This window comes from Tenrec ecaudatus, chromosome 8, assembly GCF_050624435.1.
Source record: "Tenrec ecaudatus isolate mTenEca1 chromosome 8, mTenEca1.hap1, whole genome shotgun sequence".
In the NCBI taxonomy this organism is placed as follows: domain Eukaryota; kingdom Metazoa; phylum Chordata; class Mammalia; order Afrosoricida; family Tenrecidae; genus Tenrec; species Tenrec ecaudatus.
In genome coordinates, this window is record NC_134537.1 from 78137743 (window position 1) to 78152183 (window position 14441).

The window sequence follows — 14441 nt, forward strand, 5'->3', positions numbered from 1 at the left end:
GAACTAGCAAATCTATCTTGGGTGAAGAACAGTTAGAAGTAAAGATGGGGAGACTTTGTCTCATGCCCTTTAGAACTGGTATCAGGGGAGACCAGTCCTTGGAGCAGGACACCATACTTGGTAAAGTACAGGTTCAGAAAGTGAAAAAGAGGAGATAGAAAAGGCGCATGGACACAGTGACTGCAAAATTTGCCTCAGGCTTATCAACAATTGTGAGGTGGGTGCAGGACTGGGAACTGTTTAATTCCATTGCACACAGAGTAGCAAGGAGCCACATCCAACTGGACAACACAACGCCTGTTCTGCCAAATTGTATGGAATGGCTTAGTAGTGATGTATTTCAGATATTTTTAGGAGTGGGTATTACAGTGCCCAGCTTCACTTAATGTTGGCTTGCAAGTAACACCTGGCCAAGGTAGAGGTACTTTATTCTCATGAAGAAACTCAATGTTTATTTATTTATTTATTTTTTTGATAATATAAGCCCATTTATTGCTTCTCTTCCACCTTCTCCTTGGCCGGCTCGCCTTCAGGCGCCTTGGTCCCAGAAGCCTCTTCACTGTCCACCTGCACGGAGAGAGCTTCGAGCTTCTCAGCCACCTTCTCTGTGTCCGTCTTCGCGGCCCCTGCTTTCTTTTCTCTCTCTTCAATCTCTTTCCTGCACTCTTCAAACTTTGTTTTGAATTTCTGTGCATTTTCAGCATTGAGAAACCGGATGGCGAGCAGCTCTGGCTTGGGGCACTCATCGGCAAAGTCGGCATGGGTGTTCCAGACCCAGGCTCGGTCACTGCCTGCATTCGGCTTCAGCTCCATCAGCGGTGTGATGTAGTGGTTGGCACATATCTTCAGGGTCTTGTCCCTGCGCATGAGCAGGCGGATGCTCCCCTTCTCCTTGTGCTTCAGGAGCTTCACGTCGCCCGTTCCCCGCTCCTTCCACTCTGGGAGGTCGTTCTCCGAGGCGAAACGGTACAGCTTTGCTCGCATTTTAAAAAGCTCTTCTTCATCTTCCTCCAGCGTCTTAATTTCTTGTTCGGGTAGGGAAACAATTGGCTCGAACTGGGGGTCGTGGTTAGACTCATCTATATTTTCTTTGGTGTCCCGATCCTCGTGCAAATCCTTGGTGGCCGCCATGGGGGTGCGGCGGTGGCGACGTGGGCCCAACTGGTGCGGTCGTCGCTGGCTCCGTGGCCTCTCAGCAGCTGGCCGTCGCTCCTTCCCTCCGCGTCTGGCGCCGGCGCCTCCCGCCCGCCTGCTTTTCACTCCGCCCCACGACCCGAACCCTGACCCCTGACCCCGGCGGCGGGAAACGCGGCGCGATTCAAAACCTGCGCCCACTCAATGTTTATAAATGAACTTTCCATCTATCATAATATTCTGAAATGCACACATAATTAAGAGATGGAAAAGACTCCTATTCATGCATGCGGTGCCAATGTATCTTCTGTAGACACTTTTTCTAATAAAAATAGGAAGCATGTGAGTCCATAATTCATTGATGTCTGCCATGGTAACAAAAGGATGGACATGGAACTATGGACTGAATTTACTTTGATAAATACTATTTCCTTTTCCCTCTGAATGGATGCTATTTGAAACATGACGTTGTACCTTGAAACTGTTCAGGAAAGAAGTAGATTGTGCACAACTCTTAAGTATTCACCTGAACTTCAGCGTCATATTTCCTTCAAGACAGTTTAGGCAATTTCTTTTGTTTTCCAACCTTACTAAAGTAGTAGCTGTTGAACTGGGTAGTAGTCTTGAGAGAAGTGATAGATAGGTACCAAGGAAGAAAGAATTAATTAGGAAGAAATAATATATTTTTATGTGTTTAAAAAATCATTTTATTGGTGGGAAATAATATAAATGAGTAGAAGAATATAGTCTTTAAGTGGGAAAGGCTAGGTAGCCTGTTAATCCTTCTATGGTAATTACATAATTTCACGTCAACTTGAAGATATAAAAGTGAAAGGGTGGAGTTTAGCCTGTCAATCAGGTTGCAGCTTGATGACCTTATTTGGAGGTGCCACTGAGATGAATGGCTCTCTGGAGGCAGGCCACTCTCTTTCTCTCTGCCTTCCCCTTCCTGTGGATGAGTCACATTAGGAGCTGCTGGAGCCACTGCCATTGGATCCATGGGACTTCCCATCCACTGCCGGTGTCGTTCCTTCATTCTACATTACTGCATGTGACTGTGTAAGTCTGAAGAGGGATTTATGGACTAGTATCAGATTATGGACTTGAGGTGGACTGGGCTGGGATGTTTTAGTCATGCATAATTATTGCTTGATATAAAGCTCTCTCTTATACATATATGAGTACCTCTGAATTTGTTTCTTTAGTCAAAACGGCCTAACGTATTATGGTTACTTGGGAGTGGGGTGCTAGAGAAACAAACATGAAGATCAGAGAGTGGATGCTTGTCTGACCACTGCGTCATGGCAGTCTTTCTTCTTTGGCTAGTCGGAGGTCAGATATGGCCATGCAGTTTACTGGGCTATTTTCTGGAAAGAACATGGGAAGAGAACGTTTTGATTCCCAGAAGTTGTTTTTGATTAATCCTGTCTGAAATGGTGAAAATAAATGTGATAAATATAAATTTTGAGCTTAGGAGCTGAAATCGCCCCTTGAACCTCTGTAAAGCAGAGGCCACGCTGCCTCGTCAAATGGCTGACAGAAGGCCTGCCCCTGGCTTGATGCAGCCAGAGGCCCAAGGCCATATGAACGGGATAGTTTAGATAAGAAATAGACTATTTTAAGAATTGAGTTTAGGATCTGGCTGTCCTAGGTTTATACTGATATTTTTCCTGTCTATTGTTTTAGACATAATGATCAATAGAAATTATTATTAGGAAGAATGAAAATAGAGAGTCTGTAAGTTACTGCCTTCAGGCATTGAATTGGATCTTTAAATGGGTAGAGGACGTAACTGCAAAGAAGATTCTGAAAAGGTAAGCCAGGGCCTTGAGTGCTCAGTAAACTTGCATTTGAAGAGAAGTGTTGACAGACGGAAGTAAAAAACAAAGGAGCCCTTTGGCTTCTTGAATTTTGAACTAGTTCAATTTTGAACTAGCCATGTAGGGACTCTTCTCTCTATGACTGAGTGGAAGTTGGAGAAATGCAGCAAAAAGAGAAGGTTGGGCCTAGCCACTGACACCCGTGCACCTGGTTCCCAGGGACTGGAGAAGATAAGAGTGGACTGGCTGGTCGGAAGTTTAAAGAGTTGTGTGGAACTTGAGCCTATAGCATGACCTAGCCCAAGGGGCTAGGGTTGTTGGGAATTTGTGATGGGATCCATGGGGAAGGTGAGGCAGCCAACGGACATCCTGGTGAGGCAAAGCCAGGTGACCCACATTGAGTTGACCAGAACCTGACCAGATAAAGGTAAGATTTTTGAGCCTGTGAACTGGTGCATATTGCTGTTGACTTTATGGGCAGTCTGTTGTGATTTGATTTGCTTATGGATGTGGGCTCACAATGTTCCAACTAGAATGAAGATTCTTCACATCAATGAACATGCTGGTCTCCTCAGAGCACTGGGTTGATATAAATGAGCAATGTAGAAATTGGATAGTCAAAATGAGGGGTTTAAAGGCATGAAGTGGCTGGCTTACAAACATTCATGGGTGGGGGAATATGCTAATAATATAATCATAGGATTATGGCTTAGGTGTTCACATAACTGCCATTTTCAGGCATAGAATAGTTTTGTTTTTTTTGCTCATAGAATATTATGTATAAATGAGGCTGGCACAGTTTGAAATATATACATTTTAGTTTTATCCTATTAGACACAAATATGATTTTACTATTGTCTTTGTTTTAAAAGTTATGTATGGCTAAAGAATTATGTAAAAGTGTCAAGTTGACAAGGTATGGTCTGTGGTAGTAGCATAATTTCATGTCAACTTGAAAACATAAAACTGAAGGGGTGGAGTTTAGACTGTCAATCAGGTTGCAACTTGATGACCTTATTTGTCATCGAAATTTTGGTTGAGCCAATTTGGAAAGTTTCTCTGGAAATTGATCTTTAACTTTACATCCATATAAATGCTGAGTGAACAGAAACATTGCCCAGTATCTTGGAAGTGGAAGTTGAGAATTGCTTGAGAATTCTTCTCAAAACACAGTGGTCCTGGATTACTTCTTAGGTCTTAGGAGGAAGGGAAAGACCTACGTGCACTACAATCAATACCAAATGCAATATACCAAGTTTTCACAAACAACACATAGACACATATAATGCACATAGGAAATGAACACAGAATAGGGGTGTTCCATAATGTCCTCCAAGGTTGCTATGAGCTCGAATCAGTTCAGTGGTAATGAGTGAGTGACTATAAGGAACAAAAGGAGAGCTCTGCAAATGGAAGGATATCCCATGCTCATGGATAGGAATGTTTAACATTGTGAAAATATTAATATTACCCAAAGCAACCACCCAAGCCATGCTATTTCCAATGGCCGCAGATGCATGTGAAAGTTGGACATCGAATAAGGAAACGATGAATTTTAAGTGTGGTGCTGAAGAAGAATATTGAAAGGACCACGGACTGCCAAAAGGACAAACAAATCTGTCCCGGAAAGAGAATGACCAGTGTTCCTTAGAGGCAAGGATGATGAGCCTTCATCTTACACACTTTGTACATGTTGTCAGGAGACACCAGTCCTCGGAGAAGGTCATAACGCTTGATAAAGTAGAGGATCAGCGAAAACCAGGAAGGCTCTAGAAAAGGTGAAATGACACCGCGGCTGCGACAATGGGCTCAAGGACAGGAACAATTGTGAGGATGCTGGAGGTACAGGCAGTGTTTCGCTCTATTGTACATAGGCTCTCTATGGGTCAGAACTGACTCTATGGCACATAGAAACAACAGCAACACTCGCGAATGCTAAAGTTCATTGATTAATTTACTACCCCAATTTTAAAAAGGAGAAAATACAATGATTTTGAATACTTCAGGTCTACTATTTTATGAATCCTCTGTTAGAAATGTGGAAGACACTATGCTATGATGTACATGTTGATTTGGTGCTAAAATAAAGTGTAAGTGATACTACTCCAGCCCCAATTGTCATTTCCACACCTGTGGGCCAGGCAGATTTTATTAATCTGGCCCATCTCACCTTATAGTCACTGTCATCTCTGGTATACTTTCTTAATCTCTTCTAAAATGAGATACACAATTCCGTTGGGTCTGAAGAAGGTATTTGTTTTATCAAAAGAAGAATTGCAAATGCTTCGCTGATGTCTGTGTTCATTCTCCCAGTCACTCCTATTTCAGGTAACTCATGCAGCACTTGGCTTTCCCATTGTAGCAAGTGCCTTTAATTTCGCTGAAGAGTGGGCAAAGGGAATAGTGACAGGTTCCTCCATTGCTGGCACATCTGTAATGGTCATACTTCCGGCTTATGTCTGTAAGAGGGGATGAAACACAGTTTAGAGTTGTGGCAGCAGTCACATCACGTTTAGGGAATTGGGTTAAAGCAGGACAGACAATTCATTTTTCAAAGCATTTCAAAATGTTTTCTCTTCTACAAAATCTGTGCCCAAGAAGTCTTTGGTCATGCTAATGAAATAGTGCATCGGAAGCTCTCATTCAACCTAGGGACTATGTTGTCTGTGGCAAATAAACAACAACTACTCACACAAGACACCTACCACAGTTGAAAAGGACTCATACTTTCCAAGCTAGAACATCCCTGAATCAGAATCTACTTAATAGATAGTGGGTTAAAGCAGAATGGCAGACTTCCTAGTGGGGGGTTCATCTACCAAGAAAATCATAGGGAATATTTGACATACTCCATTGTAGGAAGCATCCAGCTGATCAAGGTGTTTACTAATGGGTGACTATTTAGTCCCCTGTGCCTCTGTGTCTCTGCAGACAAAAGCGTTGCAAAATGACTGTTGTTTGTGACTTTGCTGCTAAAAGCATTGAGGGATAACTCAGCTATTTACGATCTCTTTGAGACTCTCTTGAATCTTGCATATCCGTGTGATTGTCCTTGAACCTAGTGCTTTTATTATTCTAAAGTTAAGAAACTGTGACTAGTTAAGTAACATTTGCATAGATAAGAGTTTAGGAATGTTTAAGTTCTTTGATGTTTGTTTTGTAACCAATTCCCTTGTGTAAGAAGAGAATATATACCAAGCTTCAAATATACTCAAGACTTCAGTCCATCAGATTGGAGTCCTCCGGATCCCATGCTTTGTACATAGCTCTTTCGTTTCCTATCATCCGCACGACTCAGTTCGAACCCAGCTTGATGCAGGATAGCTGGTTTAAATCCCCGCACTCTATGAATAAATCATGTGCCACATTTTATCATCCCCCAAATTCACATACTTATTTTAGAAGCGTTGAACCAGGTGCCATTCATGAGCACGCCATAGCCTCCTTTCAATCCCATGCCTTTTGATCATATTGTTCTCTATGTGAGGCAACTCTGTTGACCTACCTTTCTTGTTAGCATTTCTTCTAAAATCCATAATCCTTTAATTTTTTAGTGGACATTGTTAATACTTTATAAGACTTTCGTAATTTAATCCAGTGGTAATTTATTCTGTCTGACAGTATTACTCCTGTTGTGTGCAACAGAGTATAAAATATCTGTATAACATCCCTGGAAAGTAGCCATCAAACCATTGTCTTACACATAATCAACGACCAGAATTCACCCCCTTAGGAGAAAGTGTTAGGTAGCTTAGCCTAGGGAATTGGGAAGTCCATTACGCATGCCCAGGAGAGCCAGCAAAAGACAAAAGCTGGATTTTCCCGCCGGTGGGCTTGGATGGGCGTTACACCTGGAGCAGCCCACCTGGGCCGGGTGATTGCAATTCAGCCAATGGAATTGACCTGGGGTCGTTCACCACACCTCCCCCGGGAACCCTTAAAAGGCAGGGACCGGAAGGGAGAGGGGCTCTTGGTCTCTTGGTCTTGTCTTGCTTGGGCGGTCTGGTCGTCTTCGTGGGAGGAGAGAGATCCTTGCGTGTCCCGGAGCTGTCTCTGCCAGGCCGCATGGTCAAAGGAATCCTATGGGTGCCGCATAAAACCTGATGCTTCTTTGAACTTTCATTAAATTCACTTGGATCACGAGCCCGGCTTCGGCATGAAATCTTTCTTGCGCGGAGCCAAGGACCGAGGATGAGATTTAGGCCGGAGAGAGAGACCTAACAAAAGTACGTTCTAATAGCATATGTCTCTGTTTATTGAAGAACTAAAATTGTTTTTTAAGTAACTTCCATACAGTTACTTTTTTCCCCTATACCTTGTAGTTAACTGTAATCTTTTAGAAGGCAACCTCACTTATATATATGTATACATATATATGTTTTGTATATACAAATGCTCTTTTTATTTCTTTCAATATTTGATTTCCAAACCCTTCATAATTTTGTTCATTCTGTTCCAGATGTGTTCAATTTTATCAGAAGACTTCCTAAATTTTAAGTTCTGGGATTGAATACAAAGAATCTTAGATATGCCCACCTACCCAAAACAAAAGAGGCTAGATTTCTCTTATTTTGTTCTCTACAGAGTTGTACCACCCAATATGGTAGCAACTAACTGCATGTGACAATTTAATTACACTTATGCTAGCATGTGTTAAGTGCTCAATAGTTACACATGGCTACTGGCTACTGTATCAGACAGTGCGTATATAGAACATCTTCATCAGCACAGAGTTCGACAGGACTGGGTTGATATGGAGATAGAAAGAAAATTAGAGACATTCTGGTTCAACCATTCTACTTAAGAAAAATCTGGGATCGAGTTCACTTAGTTGCTCACAAAAACACAGTCCCCCTGATATATAGCCTTGTATTCTTTCTCTACTTTATTGATTTCTGTTAATGTAAGAGTGTTATCACAATGTTGACCTCAGATAAAGTTGTGGTCAACTGGACTTTTAAAATCTCTAATTCTGATTTTTGTTTCCCTTTATCAGAGGCTCTCAGAGCTGGAGGTTTACTTAATCTAAGTCTCACTGAAAGGTAGAATTGCTTCTACCTTATTTCCTTCAAGTAATTATAGGTTGCTAGGAGATTAATTGAGCTAATAAAATTTCAAATACTTTCAAGGTGCAGGTTTATATGTACTTTCGCTCTACTTTCCTTATGTTAAAGACCCATGGAAGGCACAAACTGATTGTGCTTGACTGTCAGCTGAAAGGTTAGTGATCTGAACCCAACCCATACTGTGGAAGAAAGGCAGAGTGAACTGGTTCCATAAAGATTACAGCCAAGAAAACCCTATTGAGCACAGTTCTACTCTGTCATACATGGCTGTGCTCTGAATCAGAGTTGACTCAAAGGCAACATCTCAATTTTGGCTTTCTATGTGTTGAAGAGAAGGCTCAGATGCATTCACTGCTTTTAGTCCCCAGACGGACCTCAGAGCTCAAATAATTCAACAGCTCTATCATATCCTTAGAAGAAGACACCGAGGTTCATGAAGTCATACTGCCAGCCTAAGGCGGAGCTATGAATAAAATTCATGTCTCCTGATTTCTACCCCAATTCTTGTTGTGCCTCTTTACACTATTGGTTAATTGCTTTATGTCACTTAATGCCAATTAGTTCATGGCATTACTTTCAACAATCTAGTACATTCTATCACACACAAAAATAGAACAACACGTTCGGCGTGGAGGTGCTTTGGCTCCATTCTGCATTCTAGAACTAATCTGCCCTTTAATCTTTGGCAAACTGCTAACATCTCCAGGCTATACTCAAATTTAAAATAGAAGAAGTTGGATATGATCTTATCCATTTCTTTCTTTTCTTTTTTTAAACAGTTTATTGGCATATAATCCACATATCATACAATTCACTAGTTTAATCATATCAAGATTTGTACAATCATTACCCCAATTAATTTTAGAACATTTTCTATTTTTCATGGTTATATCGCATTTAAAATGAATTGTGTAGTCATAATCAGTTCTAGTGCTCCTCTCACCTCCTCCATACATTGTTTGCACACCACCCCTTCCTATCCTATAAACCCTTACATAAGTTATTATCTCTATGCATTTATACCTTCTGTGTTTCACAAGCTGGAAAACCCAACAGAAAGAGTGAAAACCAGAAACAAAAGTGGTAAGGAAAAATAATACTATAAAGATAAAAATACAAATAATGAGTAAGAAAGAAAAGACCACTATCAGTATCTAAAAGGTGAGGGAAGGAAATTTTGTTATGGAACAATAAAGAAACACACCTAAGACAATATCAGGTTGGATCAAGAGGGAGGTCAATTGGCCAAGTATAAAGTTTGATCCACTATAATAATGATTACGGTGATCTCTATCTGATAGTAAAGCTATTTAATACCTCTGCCTGTCTCTAGAGGGGATCGATCTGCCAGAGGCTTAATCTGACTAGACAATCGGAAGAGGGGTTTGGGGTACTCACTGTCCGCCATAGCCTTTTACAAATTGAGTGTTCACAATTTAAGTCTGATATTTTTCCTTTTGTCATATTTGAATTTTGTTATTGTCATCTTTAGATCACACAAGCTGGTGTACTTCTTCCATGGGGACTTAGTTGACTCCTCACTTAGATGACTGCTTGTTTGAATACAAGCATTTAAGACTCCAGACACTTTTCTGATTGATAGCTAGGCACCATTCAGTGATCATTTCATGGAGGTGAGTCTCGAGCAGGTCCAGGTTATCAGAACTAGTTCTTGGATTTGGGCTAGAGGTAAGTGGGGGCTCAGAATCCCTCTGTCCCTGGGTTATGCACAACTCACGACTTACTTTGCAGTCACGAGTTGTTGCTCCACAGTTTGATCTCCCATTCGATTGAGCTCTGTTAACCCTAAGAATTGGATTGGTGCTAGAGGGACACTTCCTGGATCAATTCTTCCAAGTTCAGATCAATGTGCAACAGATAAAAACCCGTCATGTCACTGCGAGGGGGCTATCAAGGTGCTAAACATATGGTGATTCTAAGTTTCTTTCCACTGGACACCCAACAAGCTGGAGGTTCCACCCTAGGTCCATTGACTATCACTTCCACAGGTCCAGGGTAGCCACTCTTTTGAATTTGTTGTATGATTTATGGGCTACTATGTGGTCTATTCTTGTGAATGTCCCATGTGTGTTGGGGAAGAATGTACACTGTGTCCTTGTTGGATGTATCCTTTTGTCTCTGAGGTCATCTTTGTTGATTGTTTTATTGAGCTTTTTTGGGGTCTTTGTTGAGTTTTTTCTTGATATTCTGTCTCTCCTTGAGAGTGGTGTATTAGAGTCTCCTATTATTGTCGATGTGTCTATATCCCTTTTCAATTATGTGAGGATTTGACTAATATAATTGAAGGGGGTTTCACTGTGTGCATATGTTTATTATAGTTATGGCTTACTGAGCTATTGTTCCCTTTATCATTATGTGGTGTCCATTTTTATCTATTATGTTATTTGCGGAAGTCTATCTTCTCAGAGATTAATATTGCTACCCCTGCTTTCTTTTACTTGCTATTTTCTTGGTATGCTTTTGTCCAGCCTCTGATTTTCAGTCTATCATATTTTGTTTATGAGGTGTGTTTATTGCATGCAGCACAAATATGAATTTTGTTTTCTTATCTATTCTGCTATACTCTCTCTCTTTACTGGTGCATCTAGCCTGTTAACATTTAGTGAAATTATTTATATGTAATTAATTGTAACTGTCATTTTTCTCTATGTATGTGTGTATTGTATGTTTGCATGTCTATTATGTTGAGTTTCACTGTTTTTGCTGTGTTCTTTCCTTGCTTTATGTGCTGCTCTGTTTGTGTTGGTTTTGGTGAGAAATTTGTCATGTATGCGGGTTTCATATTTGTGTGTTATTGCTGATTGTTTTTGATCATATTACTTCATTGAGTATTTTTTTGTTTGGTGGTCTTGTTTTGTAAATTCGTTTAGTTCTACTTGTATTGGAATACTTCTACTTCTCCATTATAAGGGAGTGATAATTTGGCTGAGTACAAACTTCTAGGTTGACAGTTTTTTTCCCCCTCCAGTACTCTGTATACATCACTCCATTGTTGTCTTGCTTGCCTGGATTCTGCTAAGGGATCTGAGGCTATTCTAATTGTTGACCCTTTGCATGTTATGATTTTTTTCTCTAGTTGCTCTTAGAATATTTTCCTTGTTGTTGATGTTAGACATCTTCACTATAATATGCCAAGGGGTTTTCTTTTGGATTCTCTCCTGGCTGGGGTTCTTTCAGCTTCCTGAATAGCTGTCTTTTCTTCCACTAGATATCGAGGAAAGTTTCCTTGCAGTAGCTCCTGTATTATTCTCTGTGTGGATTTTTTTTTGCTGCTTCCTCTTTTGGAATCCCTATAAGATTCAGTTTGTTCCTCTTAATTGTGGCCCACGTTGTTCTCAAATTTTTCTCAGTCTCTTTTGCATTGTTTTGTTATTTGTCTTTTTTTAGCTTGGAATCTATAGATTAGTCTTCTAGTTCACTAATTCAGGTTTCCATCTCTTCATTTCTGTCTCTCTGTTCTTTTATAGCATTGTGCTGTTTCTTTGTAGTATTGTTTAATTCTGCTTCAGTAGTGTTTTATTTTTGTGTTTCTGGAGTTTTTTCCAGTGAGGTTACTAGATTTTCTATTTATCACTTTTTCTCTCAATCTTTCAACTGTTGCATGAGTGCAATCATCATTCTTTTAAATTCCTTTTTCTGGCAAATCACATCCTGTTCAATTTCAGGCATTACATTATCTCTAGCTGATATTCAGTTATTTGTTTGTTTCTCTTGTTTGTATGTGTGCACCAATATATTGTGTGGTTTCCTTGACATCTTGGAGTCATCATTATTAGGGGTGTTAGGTATGTGGTGCTGTGTGGGAATGGTTAACTCTGTTAGGTGGTGTGTTAGTCTGGGTAGACTAGAGAAACAAATCCAGGGAGACTACTATGTGTATAAAAAGAGGTTTATATATAAGAGCAGTTAAATAGTGAGGAAACATCTCAACCCAGTCCAGATCAAGTCCATAAGTTCTATATTAGTCCATATGTCCGATACCAATCTATAAAGTCCTCTTCTGACTTATGAAATGCATGTGATGATGCCAAATGCAGGAAGATCACAGGCCAGTGGGTTGTAATTCTGGGTCCTGTGGTGTTTTAAGCATCTCAGCACTGGCAGGGGTCTTCACGTGGCTGCTTCAGGTTCAGGGTTCTGGTAGCATCAGGGTAGGCCCATGTGGCTCCCAAGGGATGTCTCGCAGGGAGTGATCAGAGAGAGAGATAGTGTCTCCAGTCTCCAAGAAGGAATACAGGATTTCCCAGAATTCTCAGGAGAAGGCCATGCCCACACAGAGGCCTCCCTGGCTATGATCCAATTGACAGACTAGACTCCACCCCTCCAATTTTAACCCTCCCAAGTCCCAAATTGATACCAGATTATATAACTACCACAGGTGGTGCAGTAGAGGGGTGATAGACAGTTTGAATGAAGTGTCTTGGTGGGGGGAGGAAGTGTTAGATTAGGTGTTAGGGGAGCGATCAGAAAATGGGAGGGGAAATGATAGAGGAGGGAGAGAGGAAGGAACAATAGGGGGAGGCGGGGAAAGGTGGGACCGGGTAGTGTTATTTGGTGGGTTAAAAGAAGGGAAATTAGATCCAAAATGCTCCCTGTAGCAGATGGAAGAATGGATACTAATACTTAATAGAAAAAAACCCAATTTTTAAAAAATAAGAAAAGTGCCAGCTATTGTTTTTTTTAGCTATTGGTTTTAAGAGGATAGAAGGAAAGAAAAGTTTTGATGAGAATAAAAGAGAAACTAAAAGATAGGTTAATAGTGCTATGAGATGAAACTTTAGATATTTAGATTAAAGAAAGTAAAATTAAAGGAAAGAGAAAGAGATGAAAATTAAAAAAATAATACTAGTGTAAGATACAGGACAGCTGTTAATATATGTTTGTTTGGACTCTAAGCTTTACCCAGGAGCTTCTGCTGTGAGTGTTAATTTCTGGGTTGATGGAAAGTAATGTATGTATTTCCTTCTGGCCTTAAGTATGAAGGGGTACCCCCCAAAAAACTGGAGTTCTCTTTTCAAAGCTATCTATTTAAAATTTTAACAAAACAACCATGTCACCTTCAAAGTACTCTCCATTACACTTAATACACTTGTGAAATCTGTGATTCCATTCTTGGAAGCATTTTTCAAACTCATCTGTTTGGATGGCTTTTTTTCTTCATCTCTTGCATGTCAGCAAATTGCTGTCCTTTCATGTCCCTCTTCGTTTTAGAAACAAAAAGCAGTTTTATGGAGCAGGGCCAGGGGAGTAAGGTGCATGGGCCAAGAGAGGCATGTTATTGTTTTTCTTTTTTGCTAAAAACTGGTGCACTGAGATGGCTGTGTGAACAGGTGCATTGTCGTGGTTGCAAAACCAGTCCCGTCTGCCCCAAATCAGGCCTCTTTTCTTGCACACTGTTACAGAACTTCTAAATAGAGAGCTTGATTAACAGTCTGACCTGGTGGAACAAACTCCAAATGTACTACTCATTGACAGTTTCATCTATTCAGGAAGTTGATGGACATCCAGAATGAGGTTTGTCATCAATTGACTTTCATCTTTTGTGAAATGAGAAAAACAATTGTACACTTAAGGGTTTTCCATAGTTCTGTCCTTGTAAGCGATGATCAACATCACGACAGCTTCTGTGGCATTTTTCCTTAGCAGGAAACAAATCTCACAGCTCCACACAGTTCTCTTAAATAGGCCATCATAAAAAATAAGGTTTGAGCAAAACTCCTTTTATGAATCAATTCACTGTGACCCAAGGAAACCTTCCCAGGAGACTTCACTGGGTGCAGTAACTCAGAGTGAGTTGCTTGATGCTCACCTAAAATGGAAAATGAAAGTTCCACTTTGCCCAGTGCAATTTCATTTTGGGGGGTACCCCCTAGTACAGTTACAAATGGGGAGGTCCTGATTGAGGATCAAATATAAGAATAGTGCTCATACTGTTAGACCTACGTACATTCAGGTGTATAAGCAAGATTGATGCAGGAATGCCAGGATGAATGACCCTACAGAAACAGCAATAGGAGCAATGCTTCCCTGAGGATATGGGAAGATGGGGTGGGGGTGGGGTAAGGGAGAGCTGATAGTAATGATGACAGTAGAACTCCACTCAAGGGGAGCAAATAACAGAATTGTAGGTGAAACTATTTATATATTAGAATGTTGTTAAAAATAATATATAACAATAACAACAAGGGTTCCTGGGGGCAAGATTGGGGGAAGGAGGGGATAACAGGGAGCTGATAACAAAGAGTTCAAGAAGAAAGAAAGTGTTATGCAACTGATTGTAGTAGCAATGGTACAATTATTCTTGAATTATTTGAATTATGGAATGTTATAACATCTGCAAGAGCTCCCAATAAAATGATGAATGAATAATTAATAATGATAATGCTAATAACGTTCAACT

The 14441-nt window shown here is 40.5% G+C and overlaps 1 pseudogene; it reads right to left on the reverse strand.

The window, feature by feature from the left end:
• Positions 1–479: 479 nt before the first annotated feature.
• On the reverse strand, positions 480–1265 carry LOC142454363 (ran-specific GTPase-activating protein pseudogene; annotated as a pseudogene).
• Positions 1266–14441: the final 13176 nt, after the last annotated feature.